Raw genomic sequence first — 16,570 nt, 5'->3', positions numbered from 1 at the left:
GCAAAAAGCCATCACACAAAAGACTGCTCAGAAACCCAGACTATTCAATAGGTTGCCAAATGTATACCATATGTGCACCTTTTGGATGGCAGAGACCAAGTTCTCAAAACACACACACACAGAGATGAAGATCAGGTAGTACATGTACATGTACATTATGTACATGTACATGTAAATTATGTACATGTACATTTACATTTCAAAGACACAGGAAGAGAAACGCAAGTTCCCCCTAGAAGGGCTTTTGTTTAAGGTCAGAATTCTGAAAAGACGTTTTTATCAGGCTGGCTTTTTCTAACTTAACTGTGTACACAAAAAAAGAGATCCATCTTGGGAGAGAGTGGCCAAGATGGTGGAGTAGAAAACCCCTGAGCTCATCTCTTCTCACGAGCATAGCAAAATCACAACTATCTGCAGAGCAACCATTGATGAAAAAGACTGGAACCTACCAGAAAAGATCTTCTACAACTAAAGTCATAAAGAAGGAACCACAACAAGATGGAGAGGAGGGGTGAACACATGATAGAATCAAATCCCATCTCCACAAACTGGAGAATAATTGTATTGCAGAGGTAATCTCACAGGAGTGAGATTTCTGAGCCCCACGTCAGGCTCTCCAGCCCAGGGGTCTGACACCTGTAAGATAAGTCCCCAGAGCGTTTGACTTTGAAGGCTAATGGGGCTTAACTGCAGGAGCCCCACAGGACTTGGGGGAATAAGAGACTTCACTCTTAAAGGCCCACACAAAAATCTCATGCACACCAGGACCCAGGGCAAAGCAGTCACTTGATAGGCGTGTGGGCCAGACCTACCTGCTGGTCTTGGAGAGTCTACTGGAGAGGCGGTGAGGGGGGTGGCTGCGGCTCACCCTGGGGACATAGACACAAGTGGCAGAAATTGGGGAACATTCAGCTGTGTGAGCACTGCTGCTGCTGGCAGCTGCTATCTTGGCTCATTAGCCAAGACCTAGTACCACCCAACAGCCTGCAGGCACCAGTGCTGGGAAGACTCAAGACAAACAACTAACTGGGCAGGGACACGGCTCTACCCATAAGCACTGAAGCTGCCTAAAGACTAAAAAGCCCACAGCCACCTCTGGACACACCCCTAGACAAAGCCCAGCCAACAGGAGGGCCAACTCCCAGCTCCAACCACCAGTGGCAGGCACCGGTCCCTCCTGCCAAGAAGCCTGCACAAGCCCTTAGACCAGCCTCACACACCAGGAGGCAGACACTAAAAGTAACAAACCTACAATTCTGCAGTGGAGGCCACACCCTACCCTGGGGCCAGCTGGGTCCTGGCCCTACCCACTAGCAGGCCAATGCAAACTTTGGAACACCCTGGACCCCAGATCCAACAGTGTCAGGAACTGGCCCCACACCAACAATCTGAAATGAACTCTGGGATCCCTGGGCCCTGCAGCCAGACTCCAGAACCAGCTCTGCCTGACAGTAGCCTGGCACTAACACCAGGATCTGGCTTCACTTGCCAGTGGGTGGGCAACAGCTCAGGAGACTTTGGGACCCTGACTCCACCTATCAGTGAGTGAGCACTAGCCTTGGGACCCCTTAGGATTCCGCGACCATCCACGTCATGACCAGGCCCCACTAAATAGCAGCTAGCAGCATCCACACAAGGCAGGCTGTGGCAACCAACTAGATTAGGGGCCAACCAAACCTACCAGACTGCCCACATAGACTTCTTAGGGGGAACCCCTAGAGCATATAGCTTGGGTGACAAGAGAGGAGTGCACTGCTGGTATGCACAGGACGCCGCCTACAGAGGGCCATTTCTCCAAGGTAACTAACCTGCCACATACATAAAAATACAAATAGCAAGTCAGACAAAATGAGATAGCAGAGGAATACGTGCCTGATGAAGGAACAAGATAAAACCACAAAAGAAGTAACTGACATGAAAAAAGGCAATCTATGCAAGAAAGAGTTCAGGGTAATGATTGTAAAGATAATCAAAGAACTGAGGAGGAGAATGGATAAACAGAGCGAGAAGTTAGAAGTTTTTAATGAAGAGGTAGAAAATACAAAGGACAACTAAACAGAGATGAAGAATAAATTCACTGAAATGAAAATTACACTAGAATGAATTAATAGTAGACTAAATGATTCAGAAGAACAGATCAGTGAGCTAGAAGACAGTGTAAATCACTATAGCTGAACAGAAAAAAAAATGAAAAGAAATGAGGACAGTTTAAGAGATCTCTGGGAAAACATCAGCACAATAATATTGCATTATAGGGGTCCCAGAAGGAGGAGACAGGGAGGGCCTGAGAAAATATTTGAAGAGACAGTAGCTGAAAACCTCCCTAACCTGGGAAAGGAAACAGTCATCCAAGTCCAGGAAGTGCAGAGAGTCCCATAGAGGATTAACCCAAAGAGGAACACACCAAGACATATTATAATCATAATGACAAAGATAAAAAGAGAATACTAAAAGCAGCAAGGGAAAATCAACAAAAAACATACAAGGGAACTCCCATAAGGCTATCAGCTGATTTTTCAGCAGATCTCTGCAGGCTGGAAGGGAGTGGCACAATATATTTAAAGTGATGAAAGGGGAAAACTTACAACCAAGAATACTCCACCCAGCAAGGCTCTCATTCAGACTCGATGGAGAAATCAAAAGCTTTACAGACAAGCAAAAGCTAAAAGAATTGAGCACCACCAAACCAGCTTTACAACAAATGATAAAGGAACTTCTCTAGATGATAAAGAAAAGACCACCTAGAAACTAGAAACAAGAAAACAACTAGAAACAAGAAAATTACAAAATGTAAAAGCTCACCAGTAAAGGCAAACATACAGTAAAGGTAGGAAATCATCCACACACAAAGCCAGTAGGGAGTTTAAAAGACGAAAGTGGTAAAATCATGTGTATCCACAACAAGCAGTTAAGGGATACACAAAACAATTAAATGTAAAATACGATATCAAAAACAGTAATTGCGGGGACTTCCCTGGAAGTCTAGTGGTTAAGACTCTGCGCTCCTAATGCAGGGGGCATGGGGTCGATCCCTGGTCAGGGAACTAAGATCCCGCATGCCGCACAGTGCGGCCAAAAAAACCCAAAAGCAAAACCAAAAACGAACGAAAAAACTCCTGGTAATTGTGAGGGGAAGAGAGTACAAATGAAGGGTATTTAAAATGCATTTGAAATTAAGAGAGCAGCAACTTAAAACAATCATCTATATACATAGACTGCTATACAAAAACCTCATGGTAACCGCAAACCAAAAACTTTTAATGGATCTACACATAAGAAAGAAAAAGAGGACTTCCCTAGTGGCACAGTGGTTAAAAATCCACCTGCCAATATAGGGGACACAGGTTCCAGCCCTGGTCTGGGAAGATCCCACATGCTGTGGAGCAACTAAGCCCGTGCGCCACAACTACTGAGCCTGCACTCTAGAGCCCACAAGCCACAACTACAAGCCCACAAGCCACAACAAGGCCCATGCGCCTAGAGCCTGTGCTCCGCAACAAGAGAAGCCACTGCAATGAGAAGCCCACACACCAAGACGAAGAGCAGCCCCCACTAGCCACAACTAGAGAAAGGCCACACACAGCAACGAAGACCCAATGCAACCAAAAATAAATAAATAAATAAATTTATTTTTTTAAAAAAAGAAAAGAAAAAGGAATCCAAACACAACACTAAATATAGTCATCAAATCACAAGACAAGTGAACAAAAAAAGGGGGAAATAAAAGACTTACAAAAATCCAAATCAGTTAACAAAATGGCAATAAAAACATATACGTAGTTAATTACCTTAAATGTAAATGGACTAAATGCTCCAACCGAAAGACACAGACTGGCTGAAAGGATACAAAAACAAGACCCACATGTATGCTAACTACAAGAGACTCACTTTAGATCTAGAGAAACATACAGACTGAAAGTGATGGAAAAGGTATTCCATGCAAATGGTAATCAAAAGAAAGCCAGAGTAGCAATACTTATATCAGACAAAATAGACTTTAAAATAATGACTGTCACAAGAGACAAAGAAAGACACTACAAAATGATCAAAGGATCAATCCAAGAGAAAGATATAACAACTGAAAAAAAAAATATACCCAACATAGGAGCACCTCAAAATATAAGACAAATATTAACAGACAAAGGAGAAATTGACAGGAACACAATAATAACAGGGGGACTTTAATTACATGTTACATCAATGGACAGATCATACAGACAGAAAATCAATAAAGAAACACAGGCCTTAAGTAACACATTGGATGAAATGGGCTTAATTGATATTTATTGAGCATTTCACCTGAAAGAAGCAGAATAAACATCCTTTTCTCATGCACATGGAACATTCTCCAGGATAGATCACATGCTAGGCCACAAAACAAGCCTTGATAAATTTTAAAAATTGAAATCATATCAAGCATTTTTTTCTGACCACAACAGTATGAGACTAGAAATCAACTACAAGAAAAAAAACTGCAAAAAACAAATACGTCAAGGCTAAACAATACACTACTAAACAACCAATGAGTCACTGAAGAAATCAAAGAGGAAATTTAAAAATACCTGAAAAAAAGGAAAATGACAACATGATGATCCAAAACCTATGGATGCAGCAAAAGCAATTCTAAGCGATACAAGGTTACCTCAGGAAACAAGAAAAATCTCAAATAACCTTACGTCTAAAGCAACTAGAGAGAGAATAAACAAAACCCAAAGTTAGTAAGAGAAAAGAAATCATAAAGATCAGAGCAGAAATAAATGAAATAGAGATGAAGAAAACAATAGAAAAGATCAATGAAACTAAAACCGTGTTCTTTGCAAAAATAAGCAAAATTGATAAACCTTTAGCCAGACTCATCAAGAAAAAAAGGGAGAGGGCCCAAATCAATAAAATCAGAAATGAATTAGGAGAAGTTACAACCAACACCATAGAGATACAAAGGACCATAAGAGACTACTACAGGGAACTATATGCCAATAAAGTGGACAACCTGAAAGAAATGGACAAATTCTTAGAAAGGTGCACTCTCCCAAGAATAAACCAGGAAGAAATAGAAAATATGAACAGACCAATTAACAGTACTGAAAATAATTAATTAAAAAACTCCCAACAAACAAAAGTCCAGGACCAGATGGCTTTACAGGTGAAATCTACCAAACATTTGGAGAAGAGTTAACACCTACCCTTCTGAAACTATTTCAAAAAATTGCAGGGGAAGGAACACTTCTGAACTCCTTCTATGAGGCCACCATCACCCTGATACCAAAATCAGACAAAGCTATCACAAACACAAAAACCACATCCACAGAAAAATAAACAAGATGAAAAGGCAGAAGGCTATGTATGAGATGAAGGAACAAGATAAAACCCCAGAAAAACAACTAAATGAAGTGAAGATAGGCAACCTTCCAGAAAAAGAATTCAGAATAATGATAGTGAAGATGATCCAGGACCTCGGAAAAAGAACGGAGGCAAAGATCGAGAAGGTGCAAGAAATGTTTAACAAAGACCTAGAAGAATTAAAGAACAAACAAACAGAGATGAACAATACAATAACTGAAATGAAAAATACACTAGAAGAAATCAATAGCAGAATAACTGAGGCAGAAGAACGGATAAGTGACCTGGAAGACAGAATGGTGGAATTCACTGCTGCAGAAGTGAATAAAGAAAAGAGAATGGAAAGAAATGAAGACAGCCTAAGAGACCTCTGGGACATTAAACGCAACAACATTCGCATTATAGGGGTCCCAGAAGGAGAAGAGAGAGAGAAAGGACCCGAGATAATATTTGAAGAGATTATAGTCGAAAACTTCCCTAACATGGGAAAGGAAATAGCCACCCAAGTCCAGGAAGCACAGAGAGTCCCATACAGGATAAACCCAAGGAGAAACACGCCAAAACACATAGTAATCAAATTGGCAAAAATTAAAGACAAGGAAAAGTTATTGAAAGCAGCAAGGGAAAAACGACAAATAACATACAAGGGAACTCCCATAAGGTTAACAGCTGGTTTCTCAGCAGAAACTCTACAAGCCAGAAGGGAGTGGCATGATATACTTAAAGTGATGAAAGGGAAAAACCTACAACCAAGATTACTCTACCCAGCAAGGATCTCATTCAGATTTGATGGAGAAATCAAAAGCTTTACAGACAAGCAAAAGCTAAGAGAATTCAGCACCACCAACCAGCTCTACAGCAAATGCTAAAGGAACTTCTCTAAGTGGGAAACACAAGAGAAGAAAAGGACCTACAAAAACAAACCCAAAATGATTAAGAAAATGGTAGTAAGAACATACATATCAATAATTACCTTAAACGTGAATGAATTAAATGCTCCAACCAAAAGACACAAGCTTGCTGAATGGATACAAAAACAAGACCCATATATATACTGTTTACAAGAGACCCACTTCAGACCTAGGGACATATACAGGCTGAAAGTGAGGGGATGGAAAAAGATATTCCATGCAAATGGAAATCAAAAGAAAGCTGGAGTAGCAATACTCATATCAGATAAAATACTTTAAAATACAGAATGTTACAAGAGACAAGGAAGGACACTACATAATGATCAAGGGATCAATCCAAGAAGAAGATATAACAATTATAAATATATATGCACCCAACATAGGAGCGCCTCAATACATAAGGCAACTGGTAACAGCTATAAAAGAGGAAATCGACAGTGACACAATAATAGTGGGGGACTTTACCACCTCACTTACACCAATGGACAGATCCAAACAGAAAATTAACAAGGAAACACAAGCTTTAAATGACACAATGACCAAACAGATTTAATTGATATTTATAGGACATTCCATCCAAAAACAGCAGATTACACTTTCTTCTCAAGTGTGCACGGAACATTCTCCAGGATAGATCACATCTTGGATCACAAATCAAGCCTCAGTAAATTTAAGAAAATTGAAATCATATCAAGCATCTTTTCTGACCACAACGCTATGAGATTAGAAATGAATTCCAGGGAAAAAAACGTAAAAAACACAAACACATGGAGGCTAAACAATACGTTACTAAATAACCAAGCGATCACTGAAGAAATCAAAGAGGAAATAAAAAAAACCTAGAGACAAATGACAATGAAAACACGAGGATCCAAAACCTATGGGATGCAGCAAAAGCAATTCTAAGAGGGAAGTTTATAGCTATACAAGCCTACCTCAAGAAACAAGAAAAATCTCAAATAAACAATCTAACCTTACACCTAAAGGAACAAGAGAAAGAAGAAAAAACAAAACCCAAAGTTAGCAGAAGGAAAGAAACCATAAAGATCAGAGCAGAAATAAATGAAATAGAAACAAAGAAAACAATAGCAAAGATTAATAAAACTAAAAGCTGGTTCTTTGAGAAGATAAACAAAATTGATAAACCACTGGCCAGACTTATCAAGAAAAAGAGGGAGAGGACTCAAATCAATAAAATTAGAAATGAAAAAGGAGAAGTTACAACAGACACCACAGAAACACAAAGCATCCTAAGAGACTACTACAAGCAACTCTATGCCAATAAAATGGGCAACCTGGAAGAAATGGACAAATTCTTAGAAAGGTATAACCTCCCAAGACTGAACCAGGAAGAAATAGAAAATATGAACAGACCAATCACAAGTAATGAAATTGAAATTGTGATTAAAAATCTTCCAACAAACAAAAGTCCAGGACTAGATGGCTTCACAGGTGAGTTCTAGCAAACATTTAGAGAAGACCTAACACCCATCCTTCTCAAACTCTTCCAAAAATTTGTGGAGGAAGGAACACTCCCAAACTCATTCTATGAGGCCACCAGCACCCTGATACCAAAACCAAAGATATTATAAAAAAAGAAAATTACAGACCAATATCACTGATGAATATAGATGCAAAAATCCTCAACAAAATACTAGCAAACAGAATCCAACAACACATTAAAAGGATCATACACCATGATCAAGTGGGATTTATCCCAGGGATGCAAGGATTCTTCAATATACACAAATCAATCAATGTGATACACCATAATAACAAATTGAAGAATAAAAACCATATGATCATCTCAATAGACGCAGAAAAAGCTTCTGACAAAATTCAACACCCATTTATGATAAAAACTCTCCAGAAAGTGGGCATAGAGGGAACCTACCTCAACATAATAAAGGCCATATATGACAAACCCACAGCAAACATCATTCTCAATGGTGAAAAACTGAAAGCATTTCCTCTGAGATCAGGAACAAGACAATGATGTCCACTCTCACCACTATTATTCAACATAGTTTTGGAAGTCCTAGCCACGGCAATCAGAGAAGAAAAAGAAATAAAAGGAATACAAATTGGAAAAGAAGAAGTAAAACTATCACTGTTTGCAGATGACATGATACTATACATAGAGAATCCTAAAGATGCCACCAGAAAACTACTAGAGCTAATCAATGAATTTGGTAAAGTTGCAGGATACAAAATTAATGCACAGAAATCTCTTGCATTCCTATACACTAATGATGAAAAATCTGAAAGAGAAATTAAGGAAACACTCCCATTTACCACTGCAACAAAAAGAATAAAATACCTAGGAATAAACCTACCTAGGGAGACAAAAGACCTATATGCAGAAAACTATAAGACACTGATGAAAGAAATTAAAGATTATACCAACAGATGGAGAGTTATACCATGTTCTTGGATTGGAAGAATCAATATTATGAAAATGACTATACTACCCAAAGCAATCTACAGATTCAATGCAATCCCTATCAAATTACCAATGGCATTTTTTACGGAACTAGAACAAAAAATCTTAAAATTTGTATGGAGATACAAAAGACCCCGAATAGCCAAAGCAGTCTCGAGGGAAAAAAACAGAGCTGGAGGAAGCAGACTCCCTGACTTCAGACTATACTACAAAGCTACAGTAATCAAGACAATATGGTACTGACACAAAAACAGAAATATAGATCAGTGGAACAGGATAGAAAGCCCAGAGGTAAACCCATGCACCTATGGTCAACTAATCTATGACAAAGGAGGCAAGGATATACAATGGAGAAAAGACAGTCTCTTCAATAAGTGGTGCTGGGAAAACTGGACAGCTACATGTAAAAGAATGAAATTAGAACACTCCTAACACCACACACAAAAATAAACTCAAAATGGATTAGAGACCTAAATGTAAAACCGGACACTATAAAACTCTTAGAGGTAAACATAGGAAGAACACCCTTTGACATAAATTACAGCAAGGTATTTTTTGATCCACGTCCTAGAGTAATGGAAATAAAAAGAAAATAAACAAATGGAACCTAATGAAACTTAAAAGCTTTTGCACAGCAAAGGAAACCATAAACAAGATGAAAAGACAACCCTCAAAATGGGAGAAAATATATGCAAACAAATCAACGGACAAAGGATTAATCTCCAAAATATATAAACAGCTCATGTAGCTCAATATTAATGAAACAAACAACCCAATCCAAAAATGGGCAGAAGACCTAAATAGACATTTCTCCAAAGAAGACATACTGATGGCCAAGAAGCACATGAAAAGCTGCTCAACATCACTAATTATTAGAGAAATGCAAATCAAAACTACAATGAGGTATCACCTCACACCAGTTAGAATGGGCATCATCAGAAAATCTACAAGCAACAAATGCTGGAGAGGGTGTGGAGAAAAGGGAACCCTCTTGCACTGTTGATGGGAATGTAAATTGATTCAGCCACTATGGAGAACAGTATGGAGGTTCCTTAAAAAACTAAAAATAGAATTACCATATGACCCAGCAATCCAACTACTGGGCATATACCCAGAGAAAACCATAATTCAAAAAGACACATGCACCCCAATGTTCACTGCAGCACTATTTACAATCGCCAGGTCATGGAAGCAACCTAAATGCCCATCGACAGAAGAATGGATAAAGAAGATGTGGTACATATATACAATGGAATATTACTCAGCCATAAAAAGGAACGAAATTGGGTCATTTGTAGAGACGTGGATGGATTTAGAGACTGTCGTACAGAGTGAAGTAAGTCAGAAAGAGAAAAACAAATGTCGTATATTAACGCATATATGTGGAACCTAGAAAAATGGTACAGATGAACCGCTCTGCAGGACAGAAACTGAGAAACAGATGTAGAGAACAAACGTATGGACACTAAGGGGGAAAAGCGGCAGGGGGTGGGGGTGGGGGTGTGATGAATTGGGAGATTGGGATTGACATGTATACACTGATGTGTATAAAATGGATGACTAATAAGAACCTGGTGTATAAAAAAATAAATAAAATTGAATTAAAAAAAAAAGCTATCACAGAAAAAGAAAATTACAGGCCAATATCACTGATGAACATAAATGCAAAAATCCTCAACATATTACTAGCAAACGGAATCCAACGATACAGTAAAAGGATATGCCATGATTAAGTGGGATTTAGGTCAGGGATGCAAGGATTTTTCAGTATCCACAAATCAATCAGTGTGATACACCACATTAAAAAACTGAAAGATAAAAAACATATGATTGCAATAGATGCAGAAAAAGCTTTTGATAAAATTCAACATCCATTTATGATAAAAGCTCTCCAGAAAATGGGCATGGAAGGAACATGTCTCAACATAATAAAGGCCACATATGACAAAGCCATAGGTAACATCATACTCAACAGTGAAAAGCTGAAAGAATTCCCTCTGAGATCAGGAACAAGACAAAGATGCCCACTCTTGCCACTTTTGTTCAACATAGTTTTGGAAGTCCTAGCCACAGCAGAGAAAAGAAACAAATACAGTTAAGTCCCCTACACACAAACCTTCTTTGAAAGTTGCAAACTTTCAAAGATGTGAATGTGTATTCCATCAACGTCAGGCATGAGTGAAATTGCAGCTTGCTCTCCGTCTCCTGTTGCTGATGATCCTTCAGCTCTACCATCTCCCACCTCCTCTCCCTTCTCCAGTCAGTAACTCTTCTTGCTTGTTCACTCAATGCCAGCCCCTGTATGCCAGGTGTTGTGCTGTATTACTGTACTTTTCAAGGTACTGTACTGTAAGATTAAAAATGTTTCCTTATTTTTTCTGTTTGTCATGTATTATCTGTGTGAAGAGTATTATAAACCTATTACAGTACAGTACTATATAGCTGACTGTGTTAGCTGGGTACCTAGGCTAACTTTGTTGGACTTTACGAACAAATCGGACTCATGAACGCACTCTCGGAATGGAACTCGTTTGTTTGTAGAGGACTTACTGTAAAAGGAATCCAAACTGGAAAGGAAGAAGTAAAACTGTCACTGTTTGCAGACAACATGATACTATACATAGAAAATCCTAAAGACGCCACCAATAAACTATTAGAGCTCATCGATGAATTTGGTAAAGTTGCAGGATACAATATTAATATACAGAAATCTGTTGTAATTCTACACACTACAACGAAAATCAGAAAGAGAAATTTAAGGAAACAATCCCATTTACCATTGCATCCAAAAGAATAAAATACCTAGGAATAAACCTAAGGAAGCAAGAAGACCTGTACACTGAAAATTATAAGACACTGATGAAAGAAACTGAGGACGACACAATAGCCAAAACAATCTTGAGAAAAAACAGAGCTGGAGGAATCATGCTCCCTGACTTTAGACTATACTACAGAGCTATAACAATCAAAACAGTATGGTACTGGCACAAAAACAAACACATCGATCAATGAAACAGCATACAAAGCCCAGAAATAAACCCATGCACTTAAGATCAATTAATCTATGACAAAGAAGGCAAGAATATACAATAGAGAAGGGACAGTCTCTTCAATAAGTGGTGCTGGGAAAACTGGACAGCTACACGTAAAAGATTTAAATTAGAACATTCTCTAACACCATACACAAAAATAAACTCAAAATGGATTAAAGAACTAAATGTGAGACCAGATACTATAAAACTCCTAGAGAAAAACATAGAACACTCTTTGACATAAATCACAGTGATATCTTTTTGGATCTGTCTCCTAGAGTAATGGAAATAAAAACAAAAATAAACAAATGAGACCTAATTAAATGTAAAAGCTTTTGCACAGCAAAGGAAACCATAAACAAAAACAAAAAGACAAACTATGGACTGGGAGAAAATATCTGCAAAGGATGCAACTGACAAGGGATTAATTTCCAAAATATACAGTTTATACAGCTAAATATCAAAAAATAATACAATCAAAATTTGGGCAGAAGACCTAAATAAATTCTTGGCTTGACAGTTTTTTATCTTTTAGTAATTTATAGATGGTGCCTCAATGTTTTCTCAATTGCATTTTTTTACAAGAAGAAATCTGATGTCAGTCTTATCTTTGTTGCTCTGTATTTAGTATGGCTATTTAATTTTTTTTCCTGGATGTTTTTATTATTTTTTGATCTTTGCTTTAAACAAATTTTATAATGATGTGCCTTGGTTTAGTTTTCTTCATGTTCCTTGTACTTGAGTGTTTGTTGAGCTTTGTCATTTTATAGTTTCCCTCAAATTTGAAAACTTTCACCCATCATTTCTTCAAAATTTTTTTGCCACATTCTATTTTTGGGCCTCAAGTTACACATATATTAGGCCAACTGAAGATGTCTCAGAGCTCACTGGAACCTTTTTTCTACCTCCTCCTCCCACATTCTTTTACACTTTGGATAGTTGTTACTGCTATATTTTCAAATTTTCAAATCTTCTCTTCTGTAAGACTAATTTTTTTTTCTGAGCTCAGCAGAATTTTATTTACTTTCTAAAAGTTTCTTCATAGGAAAGAAACATTATTTTGTGACAGCATCAAGACTACCAAACTAGGAACAACGAGATGGAAGAGATGCATAGGACAAGTTATATTGCAAGACAAATTTGTTGGGAATTCTATCTAATGCAGTTTTCATATAAAACCTTCTAGTTTTGATATCTAGAAACTCAACTTGATAGATTTCTTACCTTTTCCATATCTTCTAAGTTTTTAAACATGTTCATGTCTGATAATTCTTACATCTGTCAGTTCTAGCTTGGTTTCAAATGATTGATTTTTTCTCATTATGGGTTGTGTGTTCCTGATTTTTTCATGCTTGGTGATTTTTGATTGGATGCTAAATAATAAGTTTGTTACCTTGTTTGGTGGTGGATATATTTATAATAAGTATTCTTGAGCTTTATTCTGGAATGCATTGAAATTACTCAGAAACGGTTTGATTTTTCTAGGTCTGGATTTTAATATACATTATTCAGGCCCAGAGTAGTGCTCAGTCTAGGGTTATTTATCCCCAACTAATGAGGTAAAACCCTTAAATATATCCTACCCAATGTCCCATGAATCATGAGTTTTTTCCCACCTGGCTGATGGAAACAGACATTGTTCCTGGTCCTGTAGGTGTGTGGGGTACTGTTCTCCCTAAATACATATAACTATACATATATGTGCATGTGCGTACATATATGGTATATATGTGGTGTATATACATATATATATGTATATATATATATACGTGGGGTGGTTCTTTCTCTAGTCTCAGGCAGTCTTCTCATATGTACACACTGTTCACTACTCCATTAAGTACTCTAAGTGGATCCTTTGCTAATCTCTGAAGTTCTCTCTCTGTGCACATTCTCCTCTATGGTGTCTGTTCTGTGAACTCAAGTCATTTTAGTCTCCCATACTGTCAGTTCCATCTCTTCAACTCTAAGAATGTGCCAGGTATAGTAACCAATCATCTTACTTGGCCTGGAACTGAGGGATGGATAGCCCAGGGCAAATCAGACAATATTTGTCACCCTATCACTAGGTTTTCTCTGAGTTCCTCCTCCCTGAACCACAGCCAGAAACTGAAGGTAACAAGCGAAGGTAATAATAGTTTCCTTAGCAGGTAAATATGGTGCCTGAAAATCCGTCTTAGAAAGAAGCCAAAAACTAGGTAGCCTTCCTTATACAGATATTTCTTCAGCACTCTTAACAGTACCCAACTCTTAACAAGGATATTTATGCTTCATACCTTTAAAATTAATCAATAAAAGTCACTTCATGCGTTGTAAAATAGTTGGATTTACGATTTTAGCAATAGGTTGGGGATTTCTGTAAATTCATGGGGTCTCAAACAAGATTTATTCTAAATGAGTAACATTGGAAATGGAGAAGATGAGGGAAATGTAAACCTGCTGCATAAGGAAAAAAAAAAAAAAGTTCATATAACGTATATCCTGGTTGGACTTCCTAAAGAGAAGCAGAGTAAAACAACCAGGCTGGTTTTTATACCGTGTCCCAAAAGAAGAAATACAAGTCAGATTCTGCTAAAAATAAACAAACAAACAAACAAATGAAACATTCAGGAAGATTAAAAGAAAATCTGATGTCTGGAGAATGACAAGTTCTATAATACTGCTACAAAGGTAGGAGAGTAGATACAGGGAATAGGGAGAATGGACTAGAAAGATAGACTGGGCCAGACTGTGAACATCATGGCTTGCAATGCAATGGTATTTAAAGTTTATCCTGTAGGCCAGTGGTTCTCAATCCTATCTGTATATCAGACTCAACCGTAAGGATTTTGAAGAATAAATATACCTAAACATAACTTTTAGAGTTATTTATGTAGTAGTTCTGAGGTACAGTCCAAGCCTATAATGCTTTAAAATCAACAGGTAGCCCTGATGCACGGTCAGATTTCTAAGTCAAAGCAGCCACTATAGGTCAAAGTTCTATGAAAACAATAACGATAATAAATATATTCTTCAACATTTGTACTCTGTGCCTTTTTTAGCTCTTCAAAGAATCAAAGTTGAGAAAAAATGTAAAACCGAAGCAAACTGTAGAGTCCACACATAGCTGCTGCTCTTCATCCCTCACCTCCCTCACTCTGACAGTGGCCTGCTTTCTTTCCTGAGTAGGAAAACTGCAGAGGCAGCTGGTAATATTTTGTGTAGGCATGTGAGTTATATGTAAATCACATGCAAAGAAACTACGAATCATTTCTCAGATGGCCCAAGTGAAGAATATTTGTCTCAGGGGAGAGATCAAGATGGCAAAATAGAAGGGCGTGGAGCTCACCTCCTCCCACAAATACATCAAAAATCCATCTACATGTGGAACAATTCTCACAGAATACCCACTGAACACTGGCAGATCTGATACAATCAAAGCTTCAAGAAAGATCACCATGTAACGCAGTAGGACTAAAGGAAAAAAAAAAAAAAAAAGAATTGGGACAGGACCTATGCCCCTGGGAGGAAGCTGTGAAAGAAAAAAGGTTCTCTCACTCTGGGAACCCCCTTCACTGGCTAGGAGATCAGCCGGAATAGACAGGGTGCTTCAGAGACTCAGGGAATAGTGCAGCAACTGGCTTGCAGCACGCAGAACAGAGACCAGCACAGCCAGTCTTGGCCACCTCACTGCACTCCCCATCCTGAGACGCCCATCTGCTAGTGCACCTGGGGGCTGGGTGCTGAAACTCGAGCTTCAGCAGACAGACCCGGGGAGAGGACTGATGTTGCCTGAGAAGAGATAGCACAAAGCGGCTGGAGTGTGGTCCGGGCTGCAACTGGGAGTGTGTGCAGGATGAAGCCTGGGTCTGCCACAGAAGCCCCACTGTTAATGCATGTGTGAAGGGAGAGGCAATATCCCACCATAGCAGCCTGATTCTCAGCATGCTCACAGCTGGTGTGGTTCTGACTCTACTAGCTCTGGGAACGTGCAAGTGCCAGTGGGTTGCCCATATCCAGAGGTGGGGCTGAAACCTGAGCCATGTCTCCAAGGATGTGAGAGTTTGGCAGATTTATGATGCTGGTGTCTTTGTAAGCTCAGTGCCTGTGGGTCATCCGAGCTGACTACTGGTGTTCCTATGCTGGGGCAGGTCTGGCATTAGCATGCACACAGGGGTGGGGCTGGGGTCTGGGCTAATTCTGTGGCTCCCACAGCAGTACTGGTGCCTGTGTGATTGCAACGGAAATGCACTAGGGACCTGCGCTGGTGGCTTTGTGAGCATAGCGCCTGAGGAACATTTGGGCTGATTGCTGCATTCCGACAGCTGAGGTGGGGCCAAGCGCAGTGCCAACAACAGTGTACTCTGTGAGCACACACGGATGACAGGCAACAGGACAGAGTGCACTTCCTGGTGGACAGCTCCTGCAGAGGCATATTCAGTGGCTCCTCTACCAGAAGAAGGGCTCCAGTCCTGCATACCTTACACCACAGCTCAGACATGGATCTAGGGGTTTCTACTCCAACAACTGGGGAGCAAACAAACCCTGCCCCTGACAGGGCTGTGACAACCAGACCAAAGATGAGACCATGCTCAACATCCAATGCAGGCTCTGGTTACCACAACACCAATCACACCCCCTTATCAAGGGGATAACGACCAGAACACACCGAGGAGATACATGGCAGGCATCCATACTAAAAAGTGTCCTCACACCAAAAATATTAGACTCATGGAGGCTATGCAGGGACACACCAACATAAAAACAGCCCTTCAAGACCACAGTAGATAACTGTTTCTCCTAAATTCAGTCAGAGAAATATAAGTAAAATTAAGCAGCAGAAGAACCACCCCCAATTAGAGGATCAA

At 39.2% G+C, this 16,570-nt stretch overlaps 1 protein-coding gene across 7 annotated transcripts in view; it reads right to left on the bottom strand.

Annotated features, from left to right (window-relative positions):
* CCDC90B (coiled-coil domain containing 90B) overlaps window positions 1-16,570 on the bottom strand; it is a 61,093-nt gene that overhangs the window by 36,453 nt on the left and 8,070 nt on the right. The gene's annotated exons all lie outside the window — the stretch shown is intronic.

The sequence above is a fragment of the Eubalaena glacialis genome, chromosome 10, assembly GCF_028564815.1.
Source record: "Eubalaena glacialis isolate mEubGla1 chromosome 10, mEubGla1.1.hap2.+ XY, whole genome shotgun sequence".
Classification (NCBI taxonomy): Eukaryota; Metazoa; Chordata; class Mammalia; order Artiodactyla; family Balaenidae; genus Eubalaena; species Eubalaena glacialis.
The sequence above is the reverse complement of the archived record's forward strand: the minus strand, read 5'-3'. Positions and strand labels throughout refer to the sequence as shown.